The sequence below is a fragment of the Emys orbicularis genome, chromosome 2, assembly GCF_028017835.1.
Source record: "Emys orbicularis isolate rEmyOrb1 chromosome 2, rEmyOrb1.hap1, whole genome shotgun sequence".
NCBI lineage: Eukaryota > Metazoa > Chordata > Testudines > Emydidae > Emys > Emys orbicularis.
This window is the reverse complement of record NC_088684.1, coordinates 151,702,696-151,724,990: the sequence shown is the minus strand read 5'-3', so window position 1 is coordinate 151,724,990 and position 22,295 is coordinate 151,702,696.

The following is a 22,295-nucleotide window of genomic DNA, read 5'->3' as shown; positions in this document are numbered from 1 at the left end:
AAACTCTCACTCCACCCCTGCAGACTGCTCAAGTACCAGAAGGCTCTCATTCCCCAAAATTTGATAAGTCCTTTCCTTCCCGTCTCACCCAAGCCCCCGTCCCAGTTTCATCCCCCAGTTTCATGTGTAGTTGCTAATAAAAAATATGTTTCTGTTAATTACTGTTTCCATCATGTTCTTTTACAGGAGAGTCTGTTTGAAGGGGGGGAAGAGGGCTGGTAATTGGACAGGACAGTCACCTTTACCAGGGTACAGACGCGGGGGCAGGTTCAGCAGCAGGGCACACACACATTGCATTCACTAGTTACCCTGGTCAGTCTGGGAGGTGGTTTTCATGTTCTGAGGGGGGGGGAAGGACTATGTGACTTTGTGGCGGGGGAGGGCGGTTAGAGATCTTATGCAGCGGTCCTTATCCTGGATCACAGAGCCACGCAGCAGGGGATCTGTAACTGTCCTCCCCCTGCCACAAAGTCACATAGCCCCCACACACAGAGTCCCGAACAGGAGGGGTGGCAGGCTCCGTTGAAACAACCAGTCCACCAGTGCGGAGCCTGTCATTCCTGGAGTTTAGAAGCGTCCTTTGCATCACTACACTACACCCGCTCCCCACCACAGTCTGCGTCCCAGGTTCAACACTTTCCCGCGAAAACAGTAATAAAGAAAACAGTGTTCATTAACAAATTTCAAGTGATTTTATTTTTAAACGTGTGTTGGAAGGGGGGGAACGGGGTGAACGGGGTATGTAACTGGAGAGGATAGTGAACATTTACTGGGTAAAGAAACGGGGGCAGGTTCAGCTTCTCTGTAAACAAACTTAATAGTCACAGGTTACCCTGCTCACTCAGGAACCTAGCTTTCAAAGCCTCCCGGATGCACAGTGCGTCCCGCTGGGCTCTTCTAATCGCCCGGCTGTCTGGCTGGGCGTAATCAGCAGCCAGGCTATTTGCCTCAACCTCCCACCCCGCCATAAAGGTCTCCCCCTTGCTCTCACAGAGATTGTGGAGCACACAGCAAGCTGCAATAACAATGGGGATACTGGTTTCGCTGAGATCAGAGCGAGTCAGTAAGCTTCTCCATCTCCCCTTGAGACGTCCAAAAGCACACTCCACCACCATTCTGCACTTGCTCAGCCGGTAGTTGAAGAGTTCTTTTTCAGTGTCCAGGGCGGCTGTATAGGGCTTCATGAGCCAGGGCATTAGCGGGTAGGCTGGGTCCCCGAGGATGACTATAGGCATCTCCACATCCCCAAGAGTTATTTTGTGGTCCGGGAAGTAAATAACTTCCTGCAGCCGTCTAAACAGACCAGAGTTCCTGAAAACACGAGCGTCATGAACCTTGCCCGGCCATCCGACGTTGATGTTTGTAAAACGTCCCTTATGGTCCACCAGTGCTTGCAGCACCATTGAAAAGTAGCCCTTTCGGTTAATGTACTGGCTGGCCTGGTGGTCCGGTCCCAGGATAGGGATGTGATTTCCATCCATAGCCCCACCGCAGTTTGGGAATCCCATCGCGGCGAAGCCATCTATGATGACCTCCACGTTTCCCAGGGTCACTACCTTTGAGAGCAGTAGCTCAACGATTGCGTTGGCTACTTGCATGACAACAACCCCCACGGTAGATTTGCCCACGCCAAAGTGGTTCGCGACTGACCGGTAGCTGTCCGGCGTTGCAAGCTTCCAGAGGGCTATGGCCACTCGCTTCTGGACAGTCAGGGCTGCTCGCATCCGGGTGTCCTTGCGCTTCAGGGCAGGGGACAGCAACTCACAAAGTTCAAGGAAAGTTCCCTTACGCATGCGAAAGTTTCGCAGCCACTGTGATTCATCCCAGACCTGCAGCACTATGCGGTCCCACCAGTCCGTGCTTGTTTCCCGGGCCCAGAATCGCCGTTCCACAACATCAACATGACCCATTGCCACCATGATGTCCTCGGCGCGGGGTCCCGTGCTTTGTGACAGGTCTGTGCCACTCTCAGACTTCAGGTCCTCACCGCGCTGCCGTAGCCTCCTCGCCCGATTTCTCAGCATCTGCCTCTGGGAAAGGTGGATGATAAGGTGCGAGGTGTTGACAACGGCCATAACTGCAGCGATGGTCGCAGCGGGCTCCATGCTCGCAGTGCTGTGGCGTTCGGGCTGTCACTGACCAGAAAAGTGCGCAAACTGATTTCCCGCCGGCGCTTTCAGGGAGGGAGGGCGGTGGTGACGGTTGGATGACGACAGTTACCCAAAACCACCCTCGACACATTTTTTCCCCCAGCAGGCATTGGGGGCTCGACCCAGAATTCCAATGGGCAGCGGGGACTGCAGGAACTGTGGGATAGCTGCCCACAGTGCACCGCTTCCAATGTCGACGCTTGCCCCGTTAGTGTGGACTCACAAAGTCGAATTACTGTCCTTAGTGTGGACACACACGTTCGACTTTGTAATATCGATTCCACATATTCGATTTAAGTAAAATCGAACTACTCTCATAGTGTAGACATACCCTAAGAGTGCTTCCATTAACTTTAAGGGAGATTGGATCAGGCCCTATTTCATTTCCAATTTATATATATAACTAGTGATTGACTCTGAGATCAATGGCAGAAAACTATTGCCTGATGGAGAAAAATAAAGTTTCAGAGATTGCTGCCTGAAATCAAAGGCAGAGGTTAATATTCCATGACTGATGTCCAAGTTTTTATAAGGTCACCTCTCACTATGGTAGCTGAATGTATGACAAAAACTGCTATTGCCCTTCCTTTTATTAAATAACCTCCCTTCTCTCCCTCCTTAATTTTCATTTGGTTGTTTTAGGGAGGTTTTGAATTATCAGTTGGTAAGGAGAAGGTCTTTAGGTCCTTCTCTCTGGATGGCAGGAGAAATCTTTGGAATGTGAAAGTTTGACTCGAGGCGTTCTGTGACCCCCAAAAGGAGAAGGCTTCAGGGATGGTGCCAGACTGGGTTGTCTGTCACTCCACTTCATCTCCTTCCCACTCATCTGAAGCTCATACAGAGGGAGACAACAGGGTTGCCTGGCCAGTTCCTATTGCTGAAGAGATGAGTAAGAGGGACAGTCTTGCTGCACTCTGTTCCTCTCAGTGGATAAACATGAGCAAGAGGGAAATGGCTTTCTTGGACAATTCTAGCAGCTTTTTTTTTGCTTTAAATGGCCCCTTCTGATGCTGACAGTTGTGTATTGGGGTTCCAAGAGAGGTGCAGCTGTTTTTGAACTGACTGCTTCTTGTTGCTGCCACCCTGGCCTCACAAGCGTCGTGGTTAGATATCCTCTCCACATCACCACTCTGAGTCCAACTGAAGAGATCAGTGTTGGCTGTTTTGCCTCCTCTGTAGACTTTGTGCATCAGATTGAGGGTCTTTGTACATTTGGATAATTTTGGATGCACATCTGAGCTCTGAACCGCTCAAGGTCTTCCTTTCTCTAATTGATTTATAACTAAAAATATATTTAAAGCAACATTTCAGTGCACAGAAACAATCTGATTTCATTGTATGCAGTAAATGGAAGTTCACTATATCCAGTTTCACCAGAAGTGAGTTCCAGACTGTATTAAAATAGTTATATGTAGAGTCTTCTCCCAAACATAGCCCTTTTGTGCTTTAAATTATTTTGTGTGTTTTGAGCATTGGAATGCTGTTTTAAGCATACTCTAGCAATTTTCTTGTGCCATCGTTTGGTGTGCCATCTTTGGTACATTATGTCAGTGATGTATTCACAGCAGGCAAAAAAGAAAAATGTTTAGTTTTGTTAACCACTGTGATGGTCATGAATTGTACCCTTATTTCTTGATTACAGTTACTGTCAGTTTTGGTCATTCTGAGAAAGCTTTTGTACATGAATCCAAGATTCATATGGCCAGAAATGATTAAGGTCCTGACTCTGCAAAGACCTAAGCATGTGAATAACTTAATGAATATACAGGATCCTATTAAAGTCAACAGGACCACTTCCTGCACAGAGTCACAGTCTTCGCAGGATCAGGGCCAAAGACCATCAATGATGTTCTTCTGTTAGTGTTCAAGAAGTTCTGTAAGACAACAAATGGCAACCATCTCAAATAATTTTGTTCACCTCTAGTATAGGTATATTCTGTCTAGCTCTATATTTTGAGACTACAGGTTAAACATTTCTTGAGACTTCTGAAAGGGATTAACTAACTTCCTTTTATTTGTGTTAAATTTGTAAACATATGGTTTAAAATGTGTTTATTAGAAACCAAAGAAAAGAAACCCATAAACTAATGAATCTGTGGAATAAAATTGCCAAGCTTTAAAGGAGGATTGAATTCCACCCCACTTTTAACATACCTTATTTCATTCCTGGCTGGAAACTAGCAGTGAAACAGTGGAAGGTTTGCCATTGATTTCAATTGGGCTTGGATTTCATCCTGGAAGGGCAGCGTGATTAAACACCATGAGAAAAGCTGTGCTCTGAGGGGTTTTTAAGCCATTCTAGTAGCTCCCATAGGTTTGACTAGTTCAAATAAATCTCCAGTACTTTGGATGCCTATTTAACTGAACCCAAATTTTGCAACTATTGAGAGTCACACATTGTAGACTAACATATTTGAAGAATGCACTTGATTTTTTTTTCATAATAATAATTAATAGAAGGGGGAGACGTGCTTATATCTTGGCCCTTCACTTGTTCAACCTTTGCTTCCTAGTCATGAAACTCACTGGATGCCTGAATATTTTGCTAAGGGGAAAGAGGTAGTTATGTAGAGGGGGATAATCCTGCATATCTGTATTTTCCCTCTGTGCCAGGGTGGTAAAAATCAATGCTTTAAAATAAACAAATATCTTTTTATTATTAAATCAGACTTCCCCCCCCTTATTTAAATCAGATTTGTTTTATTCAAATTGATTTAAAAAATGAAATACAGGCTTATATTTTAGAAATAAACCGATTTAAAATTAAATTTGATATTGACAACCTATTGACAGGCCTAAACTACCTTTTAAAAATTGTTTGAATAATTTTAAGCCGTAAATGTTTGCTGCAAAGTTTTAAAGAAAGTCAAGTCACTGAACTGCTGGAAGTCCCTGGCTGGGCATATTGGAGCAGAGAATGTTGAAATGCTAATCCAGCTTTTGACAGGAGTGGGCTCTTCTGCAGACTGAGAGATAATATTTTCTTAATTTTAGTTTATTCAGCTAGTTCAGTTCAATTACTAGTTCATTCAAAGTGAAGAAACCAATATGGAATATTGGAAAAGCAGGAAAGATGGTATTTCTCTTCATGTATGAATAAAAACTAGATGTGAGAGAATAAGATCTACTAGTTGTAAAATCTTGAAGGACATGGTGACCAGTTTGAGTCACCAGAATTGACCAGTTCAATTCATTAAGTACAGATAATACTTCCTTCGTTTAATAAGTGCAAAATGTTTTGTGGTAAACTATTTTATAAACTTTTTTTCTTATGTGTTCAGAACATTTCAGGTAATTGAATTGAATTTTAAAAAGTAGGTTTTTTTCATCTTGCATTTTAACTGATTTTGTATTTCCATCCAAATGCAGCTTGACACAAATCACAAGTTTAAAATTAATCTAGTAAATAAATGCAACATTTGTCATTAACATAATAAAAATGTAAAAATTAGGAATCTGAATAAATGTAAGCTAAGCTTATAAAATTGCTTAAATATGTATAGATATAGTGTATACGCCTAGTAAGCAAAAAGAAGCACCACGTTAGTGCAAAGGCTATATTTACTTGCAAATCAACCTGCTTTAATAGTTACCAACTAATGAGAATCAACCATTCTTTAGGAAAATAACTAAAGTACAAATGCAAAACATGATTAAAAACTGTGATTTATATCAAGATTTCCTGCTTGCTGATTTAAATCATGATTAAAATTGGACATTTAAATTGCTTTGATTTAAATCAATCCACCCTCCCCTATGCTGTGTCTTTTTTCCATAAGAGTGCCAAGGCGTAGCTCTTTCCTGCAGTACACATTCGTTGAGCTTATGGTTTTTCAATATAGTTCATGTAACCCTTTCAGACTGAGTAAACCAACTTTTTGAGTGAATATCAAAAGCTTTGCTTCATCAAACAGGGTTATTTCAGGGTTGCTGCAGTTGCTGTGGCCAGAAAATATACAGAATGTATGCATTGTTTTGAAAAACAAATGGGTGTGATGTAAGTGCACTGTGCCTGTCACCTGGGGAAACTACTCTCTAATTATTCTGCAAGCCACCAAGCTCCCCTGGAAGGCAAAACTGCCTGAGTGAGTGAAATAAGCAGAGACATGGCAAAAATAAAATAAAATCCCCAAAGACTTCAAACCTTTTTTATTAGCTTTCTTATTTATATTTTGTATTCTCATTTCCAAAAAGTTTGTACTAACGGCCTCTCTTCTTCAACAGTAGAGAGAATGAGTCACTAAAAAATGTAAATTTCTCTTCCGTGAATCTATATTTTGTGCCATATCCAGTATATAATTACAAAGGAAAAGCCAAAGTGTTTTGGGTGTCACTAGGCAATATTCTGCCCTCAGTTATGCCATGCATCTTGTAGGGATATTAAAGAAGGTACTAACAGTGATTCCCCCAAGTGACAGTGACCCCCTCATAATTTGTCCCCCACACTTTAAAATCCAACAGTTTCACCAAGTACAAAAATCTCTTGGGTCTTCTGTTAAAACTTGTAAGCTACTGTCTGTAGAAACCATTGATTATATCTATCCTGTGAAAGATACTTAACTACTATGTAAAACTTACAAACAAGTTAACTGACTTTGTTCTTGAAGTAATTGATACAATGCAAACAAACACTATAAGCCCGTTAAGTGACTTTCACTTCATTCAAGGGCTCCTAGGACAGACCCCCCACCCTCTGTGATTAAAGGGCCGGGAGTCTCAAATGAATTAGCACACACCCTGAAAGTGGTGGAGACAGTAAATTAAAATATGGTTAAGATATGGAATGTATGCTGATGAATGCTTGATATACATGAATGGTTAGGGAGGTGCCAGCCTAGAAAGGAAGTATCGATCGGCCGAAGAATGTGTCAAGTGGATGACCAGAAAACCCCCGGAGGGTAAACTGGGATCCACCCCATCACCTGGAAGGATGAGAAACACAAACTTTGGACAGTGTGGAGCCACCAGGAATGTGCCACTTTGGACAGGAATGTGCCATCTGCTGATTGAGTCAGCAACAGCAGGATGAAACAGTTCCCATAGGCTAACATAGGAATTAATTCCTATAAGAATGGACTCTAAAGACTGATGACTTTGAGTCTCTGGTTCTGCTGCCAACCTCCAGGAGCATCAGGTGCACCTGACACAGACTCGGCTCCATCCTCATGAACAAGATACCTGGCCAGTAACTTGGCATGAGCAACTTCTAGGCTGGTAACTATAACACCTATACAGAACTTGAATGAATGATTGTGTGAATGAACCTCTCTCTCTCTCTCTCTATATATATATTGTGTGTGTGTGTGTGTGTGTGTGTGTGTGTGTGTGTGTGTGTGTGTGTGTGTGTGTATAAGAAATAAGTAGTCAAACAACGTTGTTTACTTTTATCTTTTGCTTTATCAGTATATTTACAATAAATGTGGCATCTTTGCCTTATCCCTCTTAATAAGATCCTGCTGGTTTTTATTCTATTGGTATAACAATCTCTTGAAAGCATAAATTCTCCCAGTACAAGGCTGTACTTGATTTCACACTTTGATATACCTGAATTCTTCTTTTTTTCAGTATGGCTTCTTGGCATGTGAAATGTTTAGATCAGATGTGAACATACTGTTGATTTGCAGTAATTTGCCAATACTTTGGACATCAGCCATTAATTGCTAAACTCAAGTCTCTTAAATTAAAAAAAAATAACACATAGAAGTATCCAAGCGAGCATGAAGGCAGAGGGATGAGTAAATTACTTCTATATGGAAGGAGGTCAGGATGGAATGAATTGACTTAATTGTAGACTCAGGGTATGTCTAACTTGGAGCTGGGAGTGTGATTCCTAGGTTACATACACATACCCACTCCTGCTCTCATTGAGCTAGCGTGAGTATAAATAGTAGTGTGGCTGTGGCAGCACAGGCAGCAGTGAGCAGCAGCACGCGCTAGCTGTGCCAATTACAAATGTGCCTGAACCCCGTGACTATGTATTCAGCACAGCTTTGCCTTTGCTGCTGCTCACTGCAGCCCATGCTACTGTGGCTACAGTACTCTTTTTAGCACTCTAGCTTGATGAGAGCTGGTATGTGCATGGGAGTTGGGAATCACATCTTAGTTCCAAGTGTAGATGAAGCCTCATATAGGGTCAGACTCTGCTCTGAGTTACACATGTAAGTCCAAATACTTGAGTCCTACCAAGCTATGCTTGGTGGTGGGAGTGGAAAATTGTAGCTAAATGTCTTTATAAAAAAACAAACAAACAAAAAAACTCCCTAGATCATTGGGCCAGTTCAGTCTCTGATGTAAATTAAAGGAGCCTCAGGTCTGCTCTAAGTTTCATCACCCCCAGGGGAGCCATTCCACAATCCCAGCATTGCAAAAAAGCAAAATGTCATACCCCACAAAGTCCCCTGTGCTATGATTGGTCCAAGAGAGGGAGGTGTAGAGCTGGCTACGTAAAAAGAATCCTCGGTTGCCCTATTAGGAGCAGTGAAAACAGATGTGCCAAGGTAACGACCTAGCCCATATAAAGTACTTATGTTGCATTAGGAACCACTAGTGTGGAGCCTTGTGCATTTCCACTTAAGTTGACAGGAGCCTGCACCAGAGTAGTGGTCTGTACTAGCAGTTCCCATTGCAGGAGCTGGCCCTAGGTAAAGTCATTGGGTCTGCACAAATTTAACTAAGAGCTAAATTTGGCCTACAGCATTCCAGAGATGCAAAAATATCTGTTAAGTTCATCCCTGTCTAGTGTAAGATACCTACTTCAGTTCTTTCCTAACAAAACTGATACAAAATTGAAGGGGAACAAGGCTACACAGACCAGGAAGATTAAAATTCAAAGTGAGTTGAACAATGTTAGAACACGTAGAAAAAAAATCATACAGTTTTTGTTTGCTTAACAAAACAAGCAAACAAAAAATACAACCACCACCAACAACTAAGGGGACTAGACTTTAAATAGTCAGATGAGACAAAGTTTGAAGAAGAAAAGGCTGGGGGAATTCTAATGGACAAAACTCTAAAGCCATGGGCAGAGAAATGTGTCATAAAGAAAGCCAGCACAATTCTGAGCTACATCAATGCAGGTTTTGAATATGTCTAATGGAATTATTCTAGCACCACATAAAGAAGTAATGAAAGTATTTTAGAATAGTATGTTCAGGTCTTGTCATCGTTTTCTTATATTAAATATATTTATAAAAATAGAGAGGGCAAGCTGATGAGGGATTTAGAGAGAGATTTTCAAAAGGCCAGAAAAAACTGAGCCTGAATTATTTTGAAGAGAAGATTAAGGTCCTATTGGAATACTCGCCAATTCTGAAGGAGAAACGGAGTAGACTAGTGTGGAACATTTTGAGCATCACTGAATGAGAAGAAATCTGCCCATATTTTAATTAACTCAGACCACTTTTTGACCGTACCAGTTTAAAGACTTGTAACATATCTTCCTCTTATAGTAGTAAGTTATAACTGTTCAGTGGGCCAATTTTTACTCTCAGTTGCATGAGTTCAACTCCCATTCATAGCTAAGACATAAATGCGAGTTGAGTGTCATAGATCCTCTTGATCTTTGTCAGTCTGGGTAGAAACCTCAATATGGCTGTGGCGCGGCGATGACTCACCTTCGCTTCCTCATGTCTCTCAAATCTGGGCAATAGTCCCACAGTCCTTGCCCTTGCCCCTTGTATCAGTGGCGGACCGCCTATGCCCACATTCTCCACCACTTGTGGCAGGGTGACGACTCACTGGTGCGGCGCCTCCTGTGGGTTGTCCAGGGAATTAGCTCTTTTCCAGCTCCGGAGCACCCTCTGCTAGCCTGATGTCTCGCCTGCCGCTGGCCCCGTGTCCTTCCCAGACCCCAGTGCCCTTTGTCCAGGGGCTCTGCCCACCGCAGTACCCCCTCAGTCTGGGTCTCCCCTCCCAGGGGAACCCCCAACCCCCTATCCCCACCTTGCCACAGTGGCTACTGCCAGTCACCATCTAGCCCCCCTCACTGGGGCAGACAGCAGTCTGTAAACCCCTCATCATCGGCAAGGGGGGTTGGACCAGCTGCCTCTGCCTATTCCTGGGCTACCCCTCTGCAGCCCTAGTACCCTTTTGTGGGCCCTTGCTCAGCCTGCAGCCTGGGGCTTTGCTAGGCTGGAGCTCCCCAGCTCCCTCTGCCCTTCCCCAGCACTGCTCCACCCTTGATACCGTTCTCAGCTTCCCAGGCAGCCAGAGTCTCTCTGTGTCCTTCTGGCCCCCCGCCCTCGTATAAGGGCCAGCTGGGCCCTGATTGCACTGGCTGCAGCTGTGGCTGCTTTCCCAATCAACCCAGCCTTTCCCCTGCCACAGCCCTCTCCCAGGGCTGTTTTAAGCCCTTCAGGGCAGGAGCAGGGTAACTACCCCACTACAATGGCACAGAGATGGCATGTGTGTGTCTGCTGTTTGTCATTATAGTTCACAGTCTAATGATCTGGCAATGTTGCCGTCAGGTCTATTTATTAATTAATATAATATTAGATGAATAAATGGCCAAAACAGAGATTGCAACCATTTCTTTTGGAAGGGGACCTCACTTCCATTATTCATGTCATTGACCTGTTAAGATTAGACTACTGGAATGTTTTATTCAATAGGAAAGATGCCAGTGGATGGCTCTTAAGAATATGTAGTGTATGTCTGGGTTACCACTAAAGTTTATTGTTGTTCACTGCAAACAGCTTACTTTGGTAGCTCTTTATGTATCTTCTTGACAAGCATCTACATGAGATCTCAAGTCCATTTGAAAAAATAAGCTGGTGCTGACTGCCTGTTGTCTTACTGGGAACATGGGCTGGAACACCAGCTGCCTGCTGGTATTTGGGTGCAGTTGAAAAGCTTTATTTTTGATCTATAAAGCTAGGAAATATCTGAACTGCCTACTATGGAGAACACCTCTCTCTCCACACCATGTTGCCTTAGTGGCAATCAGCAAAGGCTCTTGAGCTGGAACTCCCTCAGTTGATGGTACTGCTGGAAAGGCACTTTCCTGAGAGCCACATAGCTTTCTCAGTCACTTTGCCTTTCATTTACAATAGCCTGAATGTGCTGAACATCAGGGCAGGCTGCAGAACTCATCTGTGTGAACTAGCTTTTGATAAGGTGTGAGCACAATAATGGTCAGTAAAGATTGTGGGTTTGAAGGGTGAGGGTTGGTGTTATATTTTGATTGGATGTTTTTTAGATACATGGTGATTGTGGTGGGAATAAGGTGCTGCATCTATATTTGTTATTGGCTATGAAAAGTGCCTAGAACACAAGATAAGTTGCCCTTTCACTTTGCAATAGTATAAATCCAAAGTAAATATGAAGCTTTCAGTAAGGAAAGACATATATTTATTCTCTGTAGGCCACAATCTGCAGATATTGTGATGCCCCTGAGTCACTTTGAGGCCTAGATGATCTCTCAGAGAGTGATCTCTAGGTTTTTAAAGGTATGTTTTATCTCCTCTTTTGTAACTGTCTTCTGTCAAATTACCAGAAATTCCCAGTGCATTTTCTGTGTAACAACTTTATTTCATAAGGTTTCTTTTCATTATATGACCCTATATAAAGCCTACGGAGCCAATATTTCAAACCAGTGCTTGAAGCTAAGCACCTAACTCTGTATTGAGGTACCTAAAATAAAAATGTTCTGCTAAGTTGAAAGGGAACTTTGTGATCACTGCATCTCAGATAATCTGACCATTTTTACTTAGGTGCCTGGATATGGATTTAGGTGCCTGACTTGAGGCCCTAAGATTGGAATCCTGGGCATATACATCTGTTTCTTTGCTCTTTTGCACTTTGTGCAGACATTCACCTCTGTGTAAACAGCTAGCAGTTCTGACTGGTAGCACTTTTGTTCTGACTTGTCACTGACTCTACATAGGTGTTAATACCTGTGAAAGATGCAAGTTTGGCGGGAACCACACATTTGATCTGTGATACACTCTTGCTGCAATTTTTAAAGGAATTACTCAGGGATCTTTCTGAATAGCTGTTACCCAAGTGTATCCAATGGGGTGGATATGTTTGTCAATAATCAAGGCAAAGGGAGTATTTGAATCACTGTCTCAGGCTATGTCTGCACTGCAGTTAAACACCCATGGCTGGCCCGTTTCAGCTGACTTGAGCTCACACGGCTCAGGCTACAGGGCTATAAAATTGTGGTTTAGGTGTTCGGGGTCAGGGTGGAGCCTGAGCTATGGGATCCTGCAAGGGGGGAGGGTCCAAGAGCACAAGCTCCAGGGCGTTCTGAGCATCTACATGACAATTTTATAACCCTGTGGGCCCAAGCCCCATGAGCCCGAGTCAGCTGACATGGGCCAGCCACAGGCGTTTAATTTCAGCGCAGACAAACCCTTTCAGGTCTGACAAGCTAGGGAGTGTACGCTGTAATTTGTTCATCTATTAAAGGTGTCCAAGCTGTCTCTTAAGAGTAACTATGGAATGGACCTTAGATGGGAAATCTGGAAAAAAGGCTTGAGACAGATTCAATGGGAGTCTTATTTGCATAAGGAGTATGAGATTGGGCCAAACATGAATTTTACCAAAAACAAGACTATGTAAATTTAAAGCAACTATTGCTGAAAAGACGGCAGATGGGGAGAGGATTTTATAAGTTGTATAAATTCACCATCAAAGCTGCTTTCACATGATGTAATTCTGAAAGAAAAATTATTAGCAGGCACATACAGCATTAAATATTTGACTGCATTAATTGACCACCTTTTCTGCAGACAGGAGTACCAGGTGATTAAAAGATTAATTACAACATTGAAAGGTATAATGTATTCATAAGACTATAATGAGAGACCTTCACAGCTATATAAAATTCTTTGGAAGCAAATTCCTAATAGTACAAAGAAAGTCACAAAGAGTGGAAAGTGAGCTTTGCTGACCTTGTTAAGATTGTCAAATGTTATAGGTATTAAAGTCCCTGTTATAACATTAAAAGGAAAGAGAGTGAGTCTGACTTCATAAAAGTATTTTTAAAGAGTATTTTAGTGTCTCTCTGCTTCACACAATGTACCCCTTCTTAATGTGGACTTATGAGCCATATATTTTTATTAGCTATAGTTTAGAAATTCAGCTTAATGTACCATATTAAAAAAATATTCAGCGACTGGGGAAAATCATGAGTTTATCACTGCTGTTAGAAGTTCAGTTCTTGCGTTATATTGGCCATCTCCCTGCGTTTCAGATATTTTCCTTTCTTCGTTCTCTTTCTCGGATGCACATATATATATTCATGTACTCACTGCACCATCTTGTTGCCTTGGCTTCTATGTAAATCCTTCCAACAGTGTTGTATTGACACTAAATTTCACACCAATGAATTGCTATTAAAATTATGCACATTTGTATAGTAATATCCTGAGTTGTTGGAACTCAAGTCACTGTCAGTTATTTCCACACACCCTCGTGCACATAGCTGTAGGCTAAAGTAACTAATTTCAGTAAACCTTGACTGTAACAAGTTTGTTTATATGTAATTGATTATCAGAGATTGATCAATTATTTTTCAGACTAAAAAGTAACACATTTGTTTTCTTTACAATCATGTAATTCTTGTTCCACTTAGGAGTGTTGATATCTTGGCAAATGTACCCAAAATGTTCGCAGCCTTGATGTTGCCACTTCTTCATTATTTACCACATACCTGTAGAATTCTCTCTAGTACGCTGGTCCCAAAACTTCAAAAACAGAGGCCTCTATCACTTGGGCAGAAGGAAAATTTCTCCCATTATTAGACTCATGTTCTTTCTTGGCTGCAACCAGCCAATGGCAGTTAATGTGCTCACAAATATTTCCACTGAAATCTGTGGAGTCTGTAGCGGGTCCATAATGACCATTGGATCAGGGCTGGGCCTCAAGCTATCAACAAAAATCATTAATAACTTTGCATAATTACAACTTACTTTCTTACTGTCACTGTGGCATGAGTTATCTTATAGATGGACAGTTTGAAGGGATAACACCAGCTATTTTTGAGGAACCAGAAGGCAAATCTGAGACAAGTTAATTTCAAATCAGGGTAATTTTCTTTATTGCTCAATCAATTTTCTAACAAAAAGCTATCAGAGGGCAAAAATAGGGTTTTAAAGTGGGAGCTGCAGACACCCTAACTATATTACTCTCCATAAGTAGGGCCCTATGTAAATCACACTTTTTTTCTTTAGAAAATTCATGACAGTGTAAATGCCAAAGTATTGAATTTCACAGTATTTACACTGAACAAAATTTTAAGGTAGATGTAGTTAATTTCAAGGATGGAATGAGTTTTGGAGGTAACTGTGAAAGATATGGCAATTTTCTGCATATTCTTGAGACATTACTGAATTAAGTTTAGACATCTTTGAGGTCCATTGTATTAAATGCAAATGTATGTATTATTGTGGGCTGAGATTGTATATAACCTCTCCAGAAGGGGGAGATTTGATTTGAGGTCTGGGAGTTCAAAAGACTATCCAAAAAAAGTGCCAGACAAGACTGGACTTTTGAGACAATAAATGTGAAGTGGATTTGCTGGGAAATATAACTAGGGAGAGTATAATGCAGATCCATAGAATCATAGAAATGGATGTCTGGAAGGGATCACTGGTTATGCAAAAAACGAGTCTTTGGAGCTGAGGTCATTGTTGATTATCTCTTCCCAGAGACTGGAGATCATAGGCCCAAACTGTATAAAGAAATCACTCAACTGCCCAGTCAGAGTTTTGATTCTGAATCTGAGACAATCATGAACTTGTAACCACAGGGAAAGCCAAGTTGTGGGTTTTGAAAGAATGACACTTACCAGAACACAAATTAGGATTTGGGGGAGGGGTGACCTCTGGTAAGCTTTTTAGCGTTCATGTAGATTCTCTGATTGTTTTTAATATGTTTTTCTCTGTAATGCTTTCACCCTAAGAATAAATGAGCTTACTTAGAAAGAGCTGTGTGGTAACATAACTGTTAACTATAAAAGACAAAAACATCCTATCACTCCTGGGCAAACACTTTTCACAAAATGATCACTCCACTCCAGATCCACAAAGAAAACATGCACAACACCTTCCAAATATGAGTTTGGGAGCTTAAATTCATGACTGCTAAATACTAAAAATCAGTGTCATTTGAACATAAGAATGGTCCCAGTATCCTCTCTTCCAACAGTGATCAATGACAGATGCTTCAGAGGGAATGAAAAGAAAAGGGCAATTATCAAATGATCCATCCCCTATCGTCCAGTCACAGCATCTGGCAGTCAGAAGTTTAGGGATGCCCAGAACATGGGGTTGCATCCCTGACCATCTTGGCCAATAGCCACTGATGGACCTACTCGCCACAAGCTTACATAATTATTTTTTTAACCCAGCTATAGTTTTGGCCTTCAAAACCTGCCCTGACAAGCAGTTCCACAAGTTGACTGTGCATTGTGTGAAGAAGGACTTCCTTTTTTTGTTTGTTTTAAACCTGCTGCCTATTAATTTTATTAGGTCACCCCAGGTTCTTGTGTTATGAGAAGGGGTCAATAACACTTCCTTATTCATTTTCTCCACACCATTCATGATTTTATAGACCTCTATTATATCTCCCCTTGGTCATCTCTTTTCCAAGCTGAAAAATCCCAGTCTTTGTAATCTCTCCCCATATGGAAGCTGTTCCACACTCCTAATCATTTTATTGCCCTTCTCTGTACCTTTTCCTTTTCTAATATATCTTTTTTTGAGATGGGGTGATGAGAACTGCACATAGTATTCAAGTTGTGGGTGTGCCATGGATTTATATAGTCACACTATGGTATTTTCTTTCGTATTATCTATACCTTTCCTAATTGTTCCTAACATTTTGTTAGCTTTTTTAACTGTCGCTGCACATTGAGCAGACATTTTCAGAGAACTATCCATAATGACTCCAAAATTTTTCTTGGGTTGTAAATTAGACCCCATCATTTTGTATATATAGTTGGGATCATGTTTTACAATATGCATTACTTTGCATTTACCAAAATTGAATTTCATCTGCCATTTTGCTGCCCAGTCACTCAGTTTTGTGAAATCCTTTGTAACTCTTCACAGTCTGCTTTGGACTTAAATATCTTGAACAATTTTGTACCATCTGCAAATTTTGCCAACTTGCTATTCACCCCCATTTTCTAGATCATTTATGAGTATGATGAACAGCATTGGTCCCAGTACAGATCCTTGGGGGGTCCCTGCTATTTACCTCTCCCCATTCTATAAACTCACATTTATTCCTACTCTTTGTTTCCTGTCTTTTATCCAGTTCCTGATCCATGAGAGGACCTTTCCTTTTATTGCTTGACTGCTTAGTTTACTTAAGAGCCTTTGGTGAAGGACCATGTTAAAGGCTTTCTGAAAGTCCAATTACACTATATCCACTTTATCATCTGTGTCTACATGTTTGTTGACCACCTAAAAGAATTCTAATAGATTAGTGAGTCATGATTTCCCTTTACAAAAGCAGTGTTGACTCTTCCCTAACAAATTGTGTTCATCTTTGTTTCTGATAATTCTGTTATTTCCTATAGTTTCTACCAATTGGCTTGGTACTGTAGTTAGGCTTACTGGCCTGTAACTGCCAGGATCTCCTCAAGAGCCTTTTAAAAAAAATTGTGTCACATTACATATCCTCCAGTCATCCGGTACAGAAGCTGATTTAAGTGATAGGCTACATACGACAGTTAATAGTTTTGCAATTTCATATTTGAGCTCCATCAGAACTCCTGGGTGAATACCATCTGGTCCTGGTTATTAAAGACACTGAATGTATGGCTTATTACAACAATCTGTAACCCACTAACCTCCCCCTTTTTTATCCTGTGACTACAAGTGTTAACTGGTCACTTCATCTTGAATGGTCTCTTACAATATTAGTTAACTACTTATGCTGAACAATCTGTTCCTCCTTGTATTTAGCTGTGACATTCAGAGTACATATCACAGACCTGAAGAAAAGCTTTGTGTAACTCAAAGGCTTGTCTCTTTCACCAACAGAAGTTGGTTCAATCAAAAATATTACCTCACCCACCTTGTCTGTCCATTATGTGGTAGAAAACCTAACAGGAAAGGAATGGGAATCAGAGGACAGGGATCAGTCCAAGCAAAACACTTACACCTGTGGGGAAGGATGCCATCAATGAGAATGGGAAAAGCAGTATCTTATCTGTGGGCATCTGGGTAACTTTGTTCAGGATTGGCCACTCCTCCCACTGAGGCCCTGCAGAGTGCTGAAAGGCCAAGTCGAGCCCCAGCTCAGAGTTAACTGTGTGACTGAATTTCTGGAGGGAGAGACTCATACAGCCAGTCCGCTGGTGGCATATAATTTTTATGCTGAGCCATTTGCACCCCAAATCACCACCCACATATCATGCTGCACCTTCCTTGGTGCAGATCTATCCAATCACCAGTGAGAATGGAAGGTGGTAGTCAATGGAGAGACATTCATTGGATGAAGATATACTGGGCTGCTAAGCTCATAATTAAGCCCCATCGAATACTCCAAGGGTGGGAAATATGGGTTAAAGTTCCTGGTGTAAAATCCTTTGCTTTACCTACAACACAGATTTCTATACAGATCCAGAAAGGGTTAGGGGTATTGGTTATAGGAATGTTGTCAGAAGTCCATATGCTTCACTTTTGGAGAATGATATTATGACTTTAAAAGCAGAAGGAGTAAATCAGACCCCTTCAGTTAGCTCCAGACTGGCAAGAGATGGTGTTTGCCAAAATGCAAATGGAGCAGCTGACAGGGAGGAAGGTGAGGTGGGGGTGGATCCCCCTGCCAGTATCCAAGAAGAATCAAATTATCTTCCCAGAGTATGCAGAAATATAATTGATGGGGTAGGTGGGGTAAGACAGTCTTATGCTTCAGGGGAGTGACACAATACCTGGTGACTTGAAGGGAAATTCTCTGGGTCCAGAATCCCAGGCCAGGGAAATAGGGTCTCTGCCTTCCCTTACAATGGAACAAGGGGCAGTATAGAGCATGGTGATGGCTCAGTCTCCAGCCAAATCTAGGAACACTGCAGCAGCTGCAGAACACTGACAAATCTACGACATTGCAGAAATGCCCTAGTAAAGTGTATCACAGAAAAGAGAGGGAACTTCTTCCCGTAGTCTCTGACTGCCTAAAGGTTTGTAAAAATGTAAAGGACCCTAAGCCTGGTGGGCGAAGAACTGTTGTGCACCTTGATTCGGTATGTGGGGATCAAAGGCTGCCCCAGTGGGGTGGGAGATCAATACTTCTCCCTCTTCCCCCAGAGATTCTGATGTTAGGTGACCAGAGTCCCTGGGCCCTGACCTATGATGAGGTGGGGCAGAGAAAGGAATTTGGCCTTGGGAGATGTTTAAAGAACTTCCCTTGCTCAATCATTCCAAATTTTAAAAATAGTGCCTGGTTGAACACCACTTCAGAAGGAGGCAGCCCTGCCTTATTTCTCCCTTTTGTACAAACAGTTGCTTCCTAGAATACTCCTGGGAGGTGGGGCATCTCAAGCCTCTGCTGGGGGAGCTAACACCTTGAGGGACAAAGGGACATGACAAGCAGTCCCTAGGAACTGAATTTGAGGTGGGAATTGGAGGACCAGGTCTCAGCTTCACACCCAAAGGTTTAGTGGTGATAGAGGTAAGATGGGGCACAAAAGAGCTCCCGCTACAGATCTGTCCCATAGGTTATAATGGGAGAAATTATATGGGATGGTTGTTAAATGACTTGGTATGTGTTTTGGAAGGATGTATGCTGGCTTGCTAGCAGAATGTTTTATATGCATAGTTAAAATATGAAATTATGAAAGGCAATGGCTGAAATGCCATTAAAGGAATAAACCTGTATGTTCCCCTAGGATGTGGGTCAAGCACCCTAGTTTCACCCACTTCTTTAGGGTGGAGATGTAATAGGTATGGTAATTTCTTCCATATCCTTGGGACACATTATTGAATTCAGTTTAAGTATCTTTGGGGTCCATTATATTAAATGGAAAGTTTATATATTATTGTGGGCCGGGATTGTATCTAACCTCTCTAGGGGCAGATGAGATGTGAGGCCTGGGAATTCAAAAGACTATATTGAAAATGTGCCAGACAAGAATGGACAAAAAGCGTAAAGTGGATTTGCTGGGAAATATCCCTCACCTCTGGCTATGCAAAAACCCAGCCTTTTGAAGCTATTCCCTGAGGAGTGGGTCATTGTCTGCTGATTACGTGTTCCTAGACAGTGGAGATCAAAAGCCCAAACTCTATAAAGAAATGGCTGAACTGCCCAGCAGGGGTTCTAGTGCAGAATCTGAGACAGTCATGAACTTGGAATCACAGGGAAAACCCATCTGTGAGTTTTGAAGGACTGATACCTAGTAAAGCCCCAATTTGGATTTGGGGGTGACCTCTGGTAAGCTTTTTAGCATGCGTAAAATTTCTTCTGTTGTTTTAAAAATGTTTTCTCTATAATCCTTTCACCTTAAGAATAAATGTGCTGCTCAAAAAGAGCTGTGTGGTAACTGTTAACTGTAAGCAATACATTGGCCACAGCCTCTGCAGAGAAAGCAAAGTGCAGACTCTAGCCTTTTAGGCAATCTGGCTTGCTGGGGATAACATGATGTAGTCAGGGAACCGTGCAGCCTTAAATATTTTCTGGTCAGGAGGGAGAGAGACATGAGTCTCTGCCCAATAGATGTGATGTCTGAGAGCTAGAGACCTTTACATGGGTGCTCTTGGTAGTGGGGGAAACAGGTGAATTTACCCTAAAACTGTGACAGTAACATTAGTCAATGTTACTTGTAAAATTAATTCCTCCCTTGAAATTGACTAGTTAAAATATATATTTTTTTATATTAAAGACTTTGTTGCACACATTTTCCTTAAAAACAAAAAAAAAGTGGTTTAGGGACATGGTTTGGGGTTTCATGATTTCCATGCCCTCCATGAAATTGCGATCTACACAGGGCCCTATCCATAACTTAGATTTTAAGTGCATAACTATTAAGACAAGGGTAAAGAACAAAAAAACTTAAAAATAAATAAGAAAGTTTGTTTTAATTCTGTAATTTTTTTAAATTTACATTGTAATTCAATGTATCCCCTTTCGAAGACCATCATAAAGAAAGTCAATATATCAGTGAAGAGCAAGCTCATTGTTGAAAGCAACATAAAGCCGATGGAAGGTAAGAGATACAACTTCACTCCTTTTCCTATATACATTGCTCAGTATTATCCCTAACAATATACCCTAGTATTATCCTTGGTGGTGATGACCAAGCAAAGAAATACTTAAATGATGATAGACTATTCTGGAACCTCACAGTAACCGAACTTTGTCCTTTGTACCTACATAATTAAATAGGGTGCACAGGGATGGGGAGAAAGGGAAAAATGCCATCACTTAGGAAGGCATAAGTGACTGTGTTTTTTAATTAAAAATAAAATGGATAAAATAAAATATCCCCACTTTGACTCATGCAAGTGCACTACTGAAAAAGAAACAGATGCTAAGTGTCCTTCATTTTTTGAAGGACTAGACTAAAATCTGCAAAACTGACAAATTAACCTCAAGACGTGTTAATTTTTCCAGCTTTAGTCTATTTATTTTTATTGGAAGAACCCAAAGCTGATCAGTGAAGGTATTTATAGCTTACAATACCTAGCATTGGCCAAATGCTTTGGTTTGGCATTATGAAACATTTTTATTCCAGTCTTACACTCAACGAAGTAACTTCTCTATGTCATGTTATATGAATTCATAGTCCTTAAACTGGAAGCATTTCTTTGTGTGTGTAACTGTAGTTTTTTTTGTAATAGTCAGACTTCCACAGAGCTCAGTTCCCAGTTTTGTCTGCATTATTTACCAGGAAGTATACCAGCTCTGTCTGAACTCCATACAGTCTATACAAACACCTTATGATTGAATAATATAAGTGCAAATATACATTTTTACATTCTGTATGGTAATTAAATGTGTATTGAAGTAGTTTTGTCTATTTTTATTGTATTCATTATTTCCATTAGTAGCCAAAATCCCTGATCAGAATTGGAGCTCCGTTGTGTGAGGGACGGTACAAACAAATTTCAGTGGATAAAATGCATCCATTGTGCCTTCTAGATGCCTCTCAACAAAATACAAAAGCACTTGCACTATGTTAAGCGAAATGTGATATTTAAATTTCCGTTGAATTAACACATAAATGATTATCCAAGTCACTGTTCTTACACTGTCCTCTATTAGCCTCTATGCAGGACTGCTCAGAGCTGCAAAACACATTACTTGCTAATAAAATTTGGCCTGACTGAGGTCTGAACTTGCTTTCAGTTGGCCTCCTCATCCCTGGCTTTCCCCTTTCTGTTATGTCCACATTTAAGAAAGATTTACTGTGGGATGCAGCAGCTTCAGGTTAATCTCTGCAATGAACCTGGCTAGATGATCTTTTCAAATCACATGTACTTCTACATACAATATGCCATCTGTTGGGAAATCCTATCGGACCACGGAGCTTGTTCCTAAAACAACAAAATACACTTACACTAGGCATGAAACTAGTCCTCTTGGTCCTTTAAAAGTAAAATATTTGTAAAGTGCTTCTAATCTTCCCTTTCGAGCAAAAATATAATGCTACTGCTATTGATATCTGAGTAAAATGGTTTGGCCAAACTCCCACTGTGTTCCTGAAATTGCAATCAGCAAAGGAAAACTCAGCAAGATATTTAGGCAGAAGCAGGAAATTGGGTAAGAACAGGCTTCAAATAGACTTCTATTTAGAGTATTTATGTATTTTTTTGTTTCCTAATAATAATTAATAATGGATGATAACAAGAAGTACCAGCTTTCATGCCAAGTCAGGTAGTAAACGTGTGAATGTTTAAAATAACTAGAGATGGGACCAAACTGTAAAGTTCAGAGACCACATTATGTGTTGCACTATTTGAAAGGCACAACCTTGGAGCAGGAAACACCAACTTTTACACTCACCAGTCTGGGCTGCTCTGGAGGTCAAAGTGGCTGCAGACATAGGTCTTAGCAGTAATGAAAATCTACAATGAGGAGCAGTAACCAAGCCTGCAGGTCACATATGATGGATTCTTGGAGGAGTACCACCACTTTTTATTTTCTCCCAACCTGTCTCTTAAACATTTCTTCTGCTAGATCTGATTCTTATAA